This window comes from Sus scrofa, chromosome 16 (assembly GCF_054392235.1).
Source record: "Sus scrofa isolate SSC_HxYL_T2T_F1_AM1 chromosome 16, Sscrofa_HxYL_maternal_Yorkshire_Landrace_v2.0, whole genome shotgun sequence".
NCBI classification, from domain to species: Eukaryota; Metazoa; Chordata; class Mammalia; order Artiodactyla; family Suidae; genus Sus; species Sus scrofa.
The window spans coordinates 40,967,732-40,979,280 of record NC_139398.1 but is presented as its reverse complement, the minus strand read 5'-3'; the positions used below and the strand labels follow the sequence as shown (position 1 = coordinate 40,979,280).

Here is an 11,549-nt window from a genome sequence, read left to right as displayed (position 1 = left end):
CCCACTGAGCAAGGCCAGGGATCGAACTTGCAACCTCATGGTTCCTAGTCGGATTCGTCAACCACTACGCCACGACGGGAACTCCAACATTAACACTTTTGCTCTCCATTTGTGTTATCTAGTTCTGATACACAATGAGTTCAGTTCAGTGCTGAACACTGTGCTAAAAGTTGAACCTACATCATGTAATGACCCTGTGAGGAATATACATTTTATATCCCAATTAATAAAAGAGAAGACAGAGGACCAAAGAATATATATAATTCACTTATTATCACTCAAATAATAAATAGTAGAGTTTGGACACAAGCTCACGCCTACATTTTTTCTTCCATGTTCTTACATATGTTCTCTGTATGAACTTCAAAGTGAGTTAAGCATAGGTAAGAGTTACATATTGCCTTAGTAAGGAATCCTAGATTTTCAAAATGACATTTTGGTCTCAGCCAAGTGACACATAATAAATTTTAACATTTATTTCTTCAATCAATAATACAGACACTGAGCAAAGCTGTATTTTATGATAAACACTGGGTCTTCAAGTTTCCCAGAAGTTTCCTTTTTTTCTATATCTTGAGTAGTACAGGTAATCTTCAAGCAGCTCTTACTTTTAGTAATACATCTTCAATCATCTTTTTATCCCTGTCCTAATTTATACCTTCTATTGTTAGTTTCTGAGTTCTCCTCCTTCCCACAATATAATCTCTTTTTCCTCCCCACCCCCAACTCTGTGATGTTACCTCTCAGTTGGTCATTCATTTTAGTAGCTACAGCTCTTTGGAATGGCTTACCCTTCATGAGAACAAAAATAGAACTGGATCCTGACAATGCCTCACTCCTAGTTTTGAATAACTATGAGAAGTCCCCCAGGAACAGGGAAGGGAGAATTTGAGGGAAATCACCCACTGACATACACATAAAAAATTTTTGTTCAATAGGAAGCAGTCAGATTTCTGACCAGCTTTTACCTCCAGGTAAGTTCCTTGCTATCCCTGAACACCATTTTGCTGCCCCCAACCGAATTGTACCCTACTCTTTTTAGGAATTACTTCCATGGCTCTTACTTAATTTATGTTCATGAGACTTTTCTTAGTATCTCAGGGACCTAGCTGGCATTCATGCATTTGTTGAGATTCTATTTCATTATGTCTGCCTGAAGTTCTAACAAGTTAACAGGAATCCTACTGGCCTTCTGATATTAAAAACTGCTAGAAAAATACAGGAAAATTATATCTTCTCTGTGATCTATATCTTATGAGTGATAATTATGAAAAATATCATGCATGTTAAAATGGCCACTAAAATAAGAATATAATTAATCAAGAAAACTAAACAATATTCCAACCCTTTCCATTTATAGCCACCGATCCTTATAATAAGTATTTTAATTCAAGAAAGTGGAAGGAGAAAAGTGACTATAAATCTCCTAGACAAATTTACAGACAATATAAAATCTGTTTCTGATGTTGCTGTGTTTACTACACATATGATTTAGGGCAAGTCTCTCAAACTTGCAGATTCATTTCTTCTTTTTGTTTTTGTTTTGTTTTGAAACATGTACCTAAGTTTACCACAGAACTGTTGTGATAACTGAAAGAGATAAAACAGTTGACAGTGCTTTGAAAACTATAAAAATAAAAGCCAAGTTATTCTTACACAGAAGTGGAACTATCTGTACTTTGCAGTTAAGTCAAAATAAAATGTGTATATTTGTAGATGCTATATATTTAACACTTGTAAGATAATTACCACGCAGTCCTGAAAAGACAATAGATACCACCTTCTACAAAAAGCTTCTTCTCCTGGCAGAGATCAAGTTCTATTCCAGCTAGAGTGGCACCTGTGGAAATCTTTGTGTTTGATGATGGCATTCTATTGTAAGCATCAAAGTTTTACAAGAATGAAAGAGAAAAAAAAAAAAAAAAAAAAAAGACATTGGTTTACCTGACACTGAGGCACGTATAAATAAGCTAAACTCTCAGTCTCTAATAAAAACTGGTGCTTTGTTCTCAAAAGCATTTGTGACAAGATTCCTCCTTTCTCCAATGCTGAAATGGAGGAGGATTGTAGGAGAAAATAAGAGAGATTAAAGCCCTTTATTTCTATATTGTCAAATTACAGCAGCTTGAGCATATCGTTTGGTTGTCATCTAATTGAGACGTTCATTCAATGGAAGTGGTACCCAAATTCACCTTGACACCTGATTTGTCATGGAAGATAAAAATCGAACATTGTTTGGATCAGTTTTAAGAACCTGGCTAAAGAGGGTTTTTGTCATATCTTTTTTGATCCTTCCTTGCCTACAAAATGATACTTCACTATAGTTCAGTAAGTAATGGTGATGACATATGAAAGTTCTTCCCTAACAAACCTGATTATCTTCTTTTTCCCCAAAGGAATTCCTTTGATGTTGTATCATGGAGAGGGTGGCTAGCAAAGGTTAAGTACATAAAGTAAATTCTTTACATTTTTGCAACTGGAATTGTAATTTGATTCAAAATTTTTTACCCAGATTATTAAGCCTAGAAAAGCAATGGAATGATTTTATAACTTTATTGGTATTTTTTAAATGAAATTTCCTATTTCTTTAACGCTGACAGAGCAATAAGTAGTTTAGCTCTTCTGCCCTCATTTATTAAACAACTGAATTTAAGAGGTACACATCCAGTTTATGGACTAGTGGAAGTTTTTGGACATACGCTTATCATGCAGCATAGGAATATGCAACTATATCTCTTCACCAGCTGTATCATATAATATGGACCAATGGATTTAGCAAAGGCCATTTCCATGCTGTAACTGATGGGATAATATTGCCAGGTGGTTTGTATGCTCAGGGATAATCTGCGTTGTTCCCACAAGTATCTTTCACCTGCCTAACAGTGTTTTGTATACAAAAGACAAATAAATGAATGGGAAGATGAGTGGATGAATGAATGAACATTCTTGTTCTAGATCCTCATTCTAACAGTAATTTCAGTGTGAAAGACACTCAGTGCAAATTTTCTGGTGTTTCCATTTTAGGAAGAGTGATACAGAGATGAACTATGTTTAGGATCCATATGACCAAGCTTTGGGATACTTTGAACCAAGTAACAAGTATATATTTAAACTCTCTTACTTCATGCTCTATTTCCAACTAATTGGCTGCTGATCCCACTTAAAAATATCAACCAAAGCAATTCCCAGATTTTTCCCGGCCCCAAATGTCTAATTCTATATACCTTATGTAGAATTTTACCTTATATAGAATTATATTCCTTACATAGAATTTCCTTACATAGGAATTTTTTTAATTTCAGCATTTCAAATTTGCAATGCAAGTTCATATTCATTTCAATTTTATTTCCTGTTCATTTTACCTAAGATAAATTAATAGCCAAGTTATTACTGTAGTAGAGGAGCAGTGGGAAAAATTGTCTTTCTGACAATACAAACTTGAGGTTTATGTGTATTTGTTTCCCTTCAATCTACCACAGGCCTTATATCAGGGCTCCCTTCTGTTGCCATTCAAGGTGTTTTTGAGCCACCTTCTCGACCATTCAATTTGGCACTGTGGTCCCTTCTGTGAGTGTCCTATTAGGTGTCTTATGGCAGAAAAAAAAAGTAAGCAAGCAAACAGACAAAAACTCCAGCAGAAGCAGCAGCAGCAAAAACAACAACAAATAATGCCATACCTTCCAAAGGCCAACAGCGAGGATTTTTGGATTATCCACTATTTGGGATAATCTTCACTACTGATCTCTTCTGTTATGAGCATGCATTACTGAGAATTCCTTGCATGTAACCTGACTTCTCTGCAAAAGAGCCATAAAAATCTCTGGCCCTTAGAGCAGTTTCTATGAATGAAATTAATTAAGAAAAAGAATTTGAAGCCCTGGGATGGGAATCATTGCAAAGCACTTTTAAATTATAGTGTCATGACTGGATATTGGAGTAAATTCTTTGATCTCCTTTCTCGTTAACAAGATGATATGATATTTTAAAGGCAATCATTCCATTTTGAAGGTCTGCTGACATCACAAACCATCAGACCACAGTATGGAAATAAGATACCCGCTCCTCTCTGCTTCCTCTTACTGATTTCATGCAATGACCTTGCAGTTATTAACTATAGGCCAACTTGCACTCTCAGACCTCAGGCAACCTCTTTTTTAAGTGATCACTTACTCCCCAACATTTCTACTAAAATTTGATGCTTAAAGATCACTTAATGGAGGCAACCAATTTATCCCTGTCCCTTGGGTGGTCCCCCAGGGCAGTTTTTGCTGTTTCAATACAATTACAAAATGCTTCCAGGCTCTGTGAACTTGGTTATACAAGAAGGTTATGGCAACAAAGACTGTTTTCTTTGGAAAATTGTTACAAAGTGCTGACCTTCCTAAAGTATACAGCATTCTGAAAAGCCTAAAAGCCCAGATGCTTAACACTGTGAGAGGCAGTGCCAAATTCTGGAACCAGAGACTTGAGTTAAAGTGCAGGATGCATTGAACCAAGAAGGAAGAGAACGTTCTTTTAGGAACACTTATTTCATGTCCTGTAGCCTGGATTCAAACAAAATTCCTTTGTTGATTCTTAAGTGTGTTCAGGAGAATCTGACTTAGGCAGGGCTTTGAGTCTCCTACATGGAGCAGAGAGCTGGAGAAAAGCCAAGATGATTTGGGAGGACTGTGGTGAGAAGCAGGAACTCATTGGATGCCCAGCTGCTTTCACAGAAAATATCAAGGGCTAGATTCACACAACTAAGTATTCAATCCAGGCTAGACAATAGATAAATAAGACAAAAAACAATTGTTACAGCCTCAGGTTTTTCAATATTCATAACAGGGCATCCACATGGAAGCCACATATTATTTGCTGAAAAAGCTTGTTTCCTAACCTTGCAGATAGCTATGAGGGGGGATGTTCCCTGAGGAAAGCAGGATGCTGGAAAGAGTGGGGAGGTCAGTGAGAGTATCCTGCAAACCTCAAAAGTAATTACTGTGACAGCAGCACCCCCCTCCCCCCATTCTCTGACTCCCTAAAGGCAAAACATTATAGAATGCACTGGACACACTTCTCCAAATCCATAAGGATCTCCCATTTCCATTCAGTGTATTTAATTCTGTTCTGTGTGGAATAAAAACTCAAATGAACAAGACAATAGGTCCTTCCTTTAGACCAGGGGGTTTCATAAAGCAACGTCACGAAACAAATAGCCTGGGCAACACTGTAAGCAATAGCCTGAAGGCTAGAAAGTCTCTATATATTCATAGCGTAGTAATTTCATGATACATAGATTTCACTGGAATTTAAAACTGCATTCTGTGTAGTTTAATAATCTTGATTATGGCATAATCAGGACTAGAACTGCATCCAGTTATGTTTCACAATTTACTTAAAACTTTATTAATAGGCAACCACATTTCTTTCTTTCTCATATTTCATATTTTCTAATATTTTATTATGTATAATATGAATTGCATCAAGTGTTTTTCTTGTATGGACTGTTTGTAGGGCAAACCGCTGGTCAGGGATTATGGAGGCAAAGCACACGGTCACCCCCATGGTTCCTGGATATATTTAGATAGCCTAATGTTAAAGAATAATAGGAAGAAAGTATATTGATTCTCTTTTGATTGCTTCAGTTTCTTCTTGAGTACAATCTTCTATATGCTGAGAAACGTAAGACAAACATTGGTAAGAAAGCATTACAATTTTAGTAGTTCTATCGATAATCATCTACCCTTTAAGAGAGGTCAAGCTCTCGGAGTACTTAGAGAATTGTAAAATAGATTGCTAAAAAACTTTTAACTGGAAAACTTGTAGAGAGATCATGGAAAACTGAAAACGTCAAAAAGCAAGAGATTATAACTTTTAATTTGAAGTAAAATATTTTTTATAATCTGATTTTTTAAATGATGTCCACTGAACTTGCGAAAAAAACTCTTCAGAATTTTTTTTTCTCATTATGAGAGAGGACGCTGAGACTCTGAGGGATCCTAATTTCCTGAAGGAGTCAAACTCCTCATCATTCTATTGTACAGAAGCTGCCCAATGTGTCAAATGGTGTTGCAATTATGTGACACAAGGTAACTTCTGCCACCAATAACCTGAGACCAATGATGCTTATTTAATTTGTAAGCTATTTATTTTGTTTAAAAAAATTATCTAAGACAGAGCAGAATAAGAATTCAGATATGCTCAGATTTTTGTCCAGTTTATCTAAGAGTGATTTGATTTGTTTGTGGGATGTAATTGTACCTACAATTATATCCTACTGTAAATACGTATATAATTTAAAGGGTTTAGCATCCCAGTAACTTCTTGGACCATGAAATCACCAATGACATACATATATTGACAGCTTATGGCCAAATTTGAAAGACCTAAATATTTGAAGATAACCACACAAGTTCACAGAATATACTATCTGCAGATTCAGCTGCCTCTAATAATCATTGTACAGTACTTGCATTCTGTGAAGCGGTGAAATCACTGGAAGCATGTGGTACAATAATGGAACCAACATTGACTGCATGCTCATCTAGTGACTGGTCAGGCACTGTTCAAAGCATTAACATGTAATAATTCCATTTTATTCTAATAACAATCCTATACAGAAAGGGCTATTAATCTCCCCATTTTTACAGATGTAGATACTAAGCATATAGAATTTAAATAGCTAGATGAGGTTTATACTATTACGAAATGGCAGAGTCTAGATGTAGAATAGCAAAAAGAATCTGGAGTTGCGGTAAGAAAACTAAATTTCAGTTCCTATCTCCTTGCTGCTTATGTCTTTTTTTTTTTTTTTTTTTTGCCTTTTCTAAGGCCACACCCATGGCATATGGAGGTTCCCAGGCTGGGGGTCCAATCGGAGCTGCAGCCGCCGGTCTAGGCGACAGCCACAGCCACTCAGATCCGAGCAGCGTCTGCAACCCACAACACAGCTCACGGCAATGCCGGATCCCTAACCCATTGAGCAAGGCCAGGGATCGAACCCACAACCTCATGGTTCCTAGTCAGATTTGTTAACCCCTGAGCCATGACAGGAACTCCCTTTACTTGCTGCTTATGACATAAGAGGCAAGTCCTTGGAATTCTGATATGGACGATCTGGATTAGAGGGAGACTTGTACCTGCTTGCCCTTTTAAAACTTTTGAATTTTCGAACACCTCTTAAAATTTATAAGTGAAATTTCTAAAGCAGTACTTCATAAGGTAAATACTATAAATTGAAAAATAACATGACTGAAGTTCAAATGTCTTTTCTTATGTTTTTGCACTTTTTAAAAAAGTGCCAGTAAATTATAAAAGTACCTGTGCAAAAAGACTGTAAACTGGAAGTGACCTTGCAACTGTTAGCTATTATTGCTATTGTCATGCTTTCTGTTTTGGGGTTTATGCTAATGAAACATGCTCAAATATTTTAATCTCTTGCTATTTGAGTAAACATTTACTGGTACAGCCTCGATTCCAGCTGTTGATGAATTATATAGGAACTAAAATACAGAAAGCAATGTCAAGCATTATTCATTAACTAAATACTTCTGTTCTTTCCCAGCAATCAAATCCATCTCCCCATTAAAGAGAAAACTAGGAAATTAAACCAAAGCCTCTTCAAAGTTTATATTCTGAATAATCTACTCTGTCACTAGAACACAAGCCACTATCCTACACCAACCATTATCCTAGTGACTTGATTTTAAGATTTAGTTTTGAATCAGGCAGACATGGAATTTAAACTTACCTTGGCAATAAATTAGCTGTGTAATCTTCACAATCTATTTAATCTTCCCAACTCCCAATTTATTAATATAAAAGATAAGAATAAAGACACAATTCTTGTGCATTAGGAATTTGAATAAAAATAGGAATAAATAATAGGAATAAATTTTTAATAGGGTGCTTGACATTGTCATGACTCAAGAATGCCATCCTTAAGTTATCAACATGACATTTTAATTACTCATCTGGCAAAAATTAGCAAATCTCTTAAAAATGTTGTGTAAACCTTCCTATCTTCCTGAAACAGAAGATGAAAAGCTGGGAGTTCCCTTTATGGTGCAGCAGAAACGAATCCGACTAGAATCCATGAGAATGCAGGTTCGATCCCTGGCCTTGCTCAGTAGGTTGGGGATCCGGCATTGCTGTGAGCTGAAGTGTAGGTTGCAGACACAGCTTGGATCTGGCCTTGCTGTGGCTGTGGCGTAGGCCGGCAGCTACAGCTCTGATTTGATCCCTATGCTTCGGAACTTCCATATGCCTCAGGTGTCGCCTTAAAAAAAAAAAAAAAAAAAAAAAAAGATAAGAAAAAGAAGATGAAAAGCCATAACTACCAAGTGCCTAGTAGATAATGCTGACAATTGAGTTCCAAGTTTTACCTGGAAAATGCAGTTCACGTACTCCCTTTAAAAAATAGGTATCAGGAAGCCACTGACAATCTATTACTCTAAATACAATATCTAGAATAATGCTTCTAACATTTGGATTTCAATCACATCATAGGCCTGAAATATAAAGGCTAACAAATTTCATAGGAGTTTGCATTTATTGAGCGAACACTGGGCTTTTTCTTAAGGAGAAAAACAAATATTTAGAGAAATCCTGCATAGATTCTAGAGCTCATACAATTTCACATATATAGAATATATATATGGAAATGACATTAGTTAAATTCATGGGAATTCAGAAAGTGCTCTGCCAAATGCAAAATACTGAGTAATGGTGCAGCTCATTCCTCTTGCCCCTAAATTTCAAAGCAGCAGTGTGCAACAGGACTGAACTTTAGATTCACCTGGGGAGTTTTTGAACTCCCAGACCCAGGCCCCCAGACCACTTAAGGCAGATAACAATGATTTTTAAAGTTCCCAGATGATTCCAATGTGTATCCAAGGCTGAGAATCTCTGTTTAAAGCAGTTTAGTCCTTGTTTTCACCTTCAACCTGTTTTATGATAAGCACATCAGGATAAAATTTTTAGAAACTAAGGTAGAACACTCTACAAGAGAAAAGATCCCCATTTGAATATTTTATAATCAGCCCTTTAAGAAAAGCTTATGTAAAATTCTAAAGACATTAATTTTTTTAAGAAATAATTGGTATCAAGGTGGTTTCAGCACAGATTTCACATGATGTCAGCCTCACCTCATGTCACTACTTTAAAAGATGACGGAATCATCTGCTTCCATTTTTCCATTGATAAAAACCTCATGTCAGAAGTGGGGCCTGACGACTTGAGTCTCATTTAGCCATAAACATGGGAAATGACAGACAATTCTGATGGATGTTTAAGAAAAGCCAAACCACTATGTTATTGGCTTCAATGCAAATACATAGGAATTCATTTGTTCCCAGTTGGTATACGATGGGCTACCTTGGAATGCTCTAAAAACATGTGCAGTGTGAATTACTACAGCTGCCATCAGTTAGCTTGGTTGGTTAGAGTATAGTACCATTGGGCCAAGGTTGTGGGTTTGGGCAGTCTGAATTCCTCTGTTCCATGGCCACAGACTTTACCACTTGCCTCAAACAGCTGTCCCCAAAATATGTGCCATTGGTTACAAAGCAGACTGGGTGAGAAAATGCAGATGAATCAGTTCAAATCTATCACCACAACTAGAAAAACAATTTGCAGCACATGCCTAGCTGGCTATAGATGCATGTCGTTGTCCTCAAGCACAACACACAGCCATCATACACCATCTAGTCATGATTTTGTTGGCTGCTGAAAGAATGTGATATGGCTTCCTATATTGGTAGTCTATTTGCAGTTTATATTCTATAAGTACTATGTGTCTGCTTTTAGAATATTATTATAAGCAGTAGTTATAATTATGTAGTAAATCTCACTGAAACATGTCTTATAAGAATAAAAGCATGACAGGCATTTCACCTTGCCCTTTTCTCCCTTTGTTCAGATACAGAGGTTAAATGGTTCCAAGACCATTCTCTACAGATGAATCTTGGTCTACCACTGGTAGGTTCCGGAATTTCACCTCCTTAAACCATGATTAGAATGTGTATCTTCCTCCTTTTTCGTTTTTATAAAACTTCACCTTGGCACCTTAGCATTGTACTAGGCTTAATCATCATCTGGAGAAACTCAACTCTTAAATAACAAGAGGAATCTCACAAAGCAAATTACATACTGGTAAGGAATTTGCTAGTACTTAGGGTACTTATATTGGTTTCCTGTTATTACTGTAAAGGCCACTTATATTAACATTTTCACATCATACAAATTACAAGATCAGTGCCCCAGAGGGATATAGTCTGGTTTATGCCTAAAGAAGGGAAGAATGAGCAGGCAACTCTGAAGACATTATTCCCAGCTGTAGTCCATACTGAACTTCAATAAACAACCAAAGAGATGCACATGCGCACGCACATGTGCACACACACACACACACATCTATTTCTGATGTAATTTAAGAAATAAGATCTATAGTGATTTGGACAATAATCCTAAAATGACTGAAAAGTCTATGCTTTTTGTTTTTTGTTATGTGAGCATATTGGTGCAGCTTTTCAAATTTTCACAATAAATACATTTCATCAACAAATAATAGATTGAATTATTATCAGCCATAATTCTACATTAAGAGATAATGACCTTGTTATGGACATCAACTGTAAAGGAACTGGGCCTTATTCTGCCATCTTTAAAGTTCCATTTGCAAAAGATGAGGAAATTCAGTTAGGCAGCCTGTTTGCTGTTATGCCTCTTTTTCAAAGTTGTCTCACTACCGAACTTTGTAGTTTGTTTTTTAATGGATTGGTCTTTAATACTTCTATACTAGCAACATTAAACTGAAAAATGAGAATACAGTGTGAATAATAAGTTGGTGGCTTAGTATATAACTTTAAAATAGCATAAGTATAAAATACTTTAAGGCTAGTAAAAATTTTAAGTCCTGGCAAACAGAATGAGCTCATCAAAAATATATTCCTCTTGGTTCAACACATTTAAGAAATAAGATCTATAGTGATTTGGATAATACTCCTAAAATGAGTGAAAAGTCTATGCTTTTTGTTTTTTGTTATGTAATCTATTGTAGACCCACTTTTGTTATTTATACTTCTCTCAAGAAAATATTACTGGGAATGTAGAACATGCAATCATTCTGTTGTGTGCAGGAAATTCAAGCTGATTATGAAGTCTCTTCTCTCCATAAGCAGCAATATCTAATGTAAAAGAAAATGCAATTCAGCAGGTTGGGTTCCATAAAAGTATATACAGGGTACAGTGGTGCCCCCAGGAGTCTTGCTAGGGGAATGGAGGCCAGTGCCCACAAGTGTGACGCTTTAGCTGTAAATTCTAAGAAAGAGTTGCTGATAGGTGTTGAGAACGTCACAACTGTAAATGGTTCAGACCCCCAGACTGTGGATCCACAAACCTTGATTCAATTCTTGGCTCTGTTAATACTTCCTAGTTGGATGATATCTTTCTGTAATAGACAAAAACAAATCCAACTCCACATTGAACCTGTTCCTTTTATTTTAACCTTACTTTAATCTTTGTCCTCTGTCACTTGTGCTTAGCCATCCTGGCATGGCACCCATTTT

General features: G+C 36.3%; 1 long non-coding RNA gene across 2 annotated transcripts in view; it reads right to left on the bottom strand.

Annotated features, from left to right (window-relative positions):
- Positions 1-254: 254 nt before the first annotated feature.
- Positions 255-11,549, bottom strand: part of LOC102161640 (uncharacterized) — a 729,975-nt gene continuing 718,680 nt past the window's right edge. Inside the window, exon 4 of one of the 2 annotated variants that reach the window (XR_014831263.1) lies at positions 255-4,760. This is a non-coding gene — a long non-coding RNA (uncharacterized LOC102161640). The remainder of the gene's footprint in view (positions 4,761-11,549) is intronic. The other variant, XR_014831265.1, reaches the window with a different exon arrangement.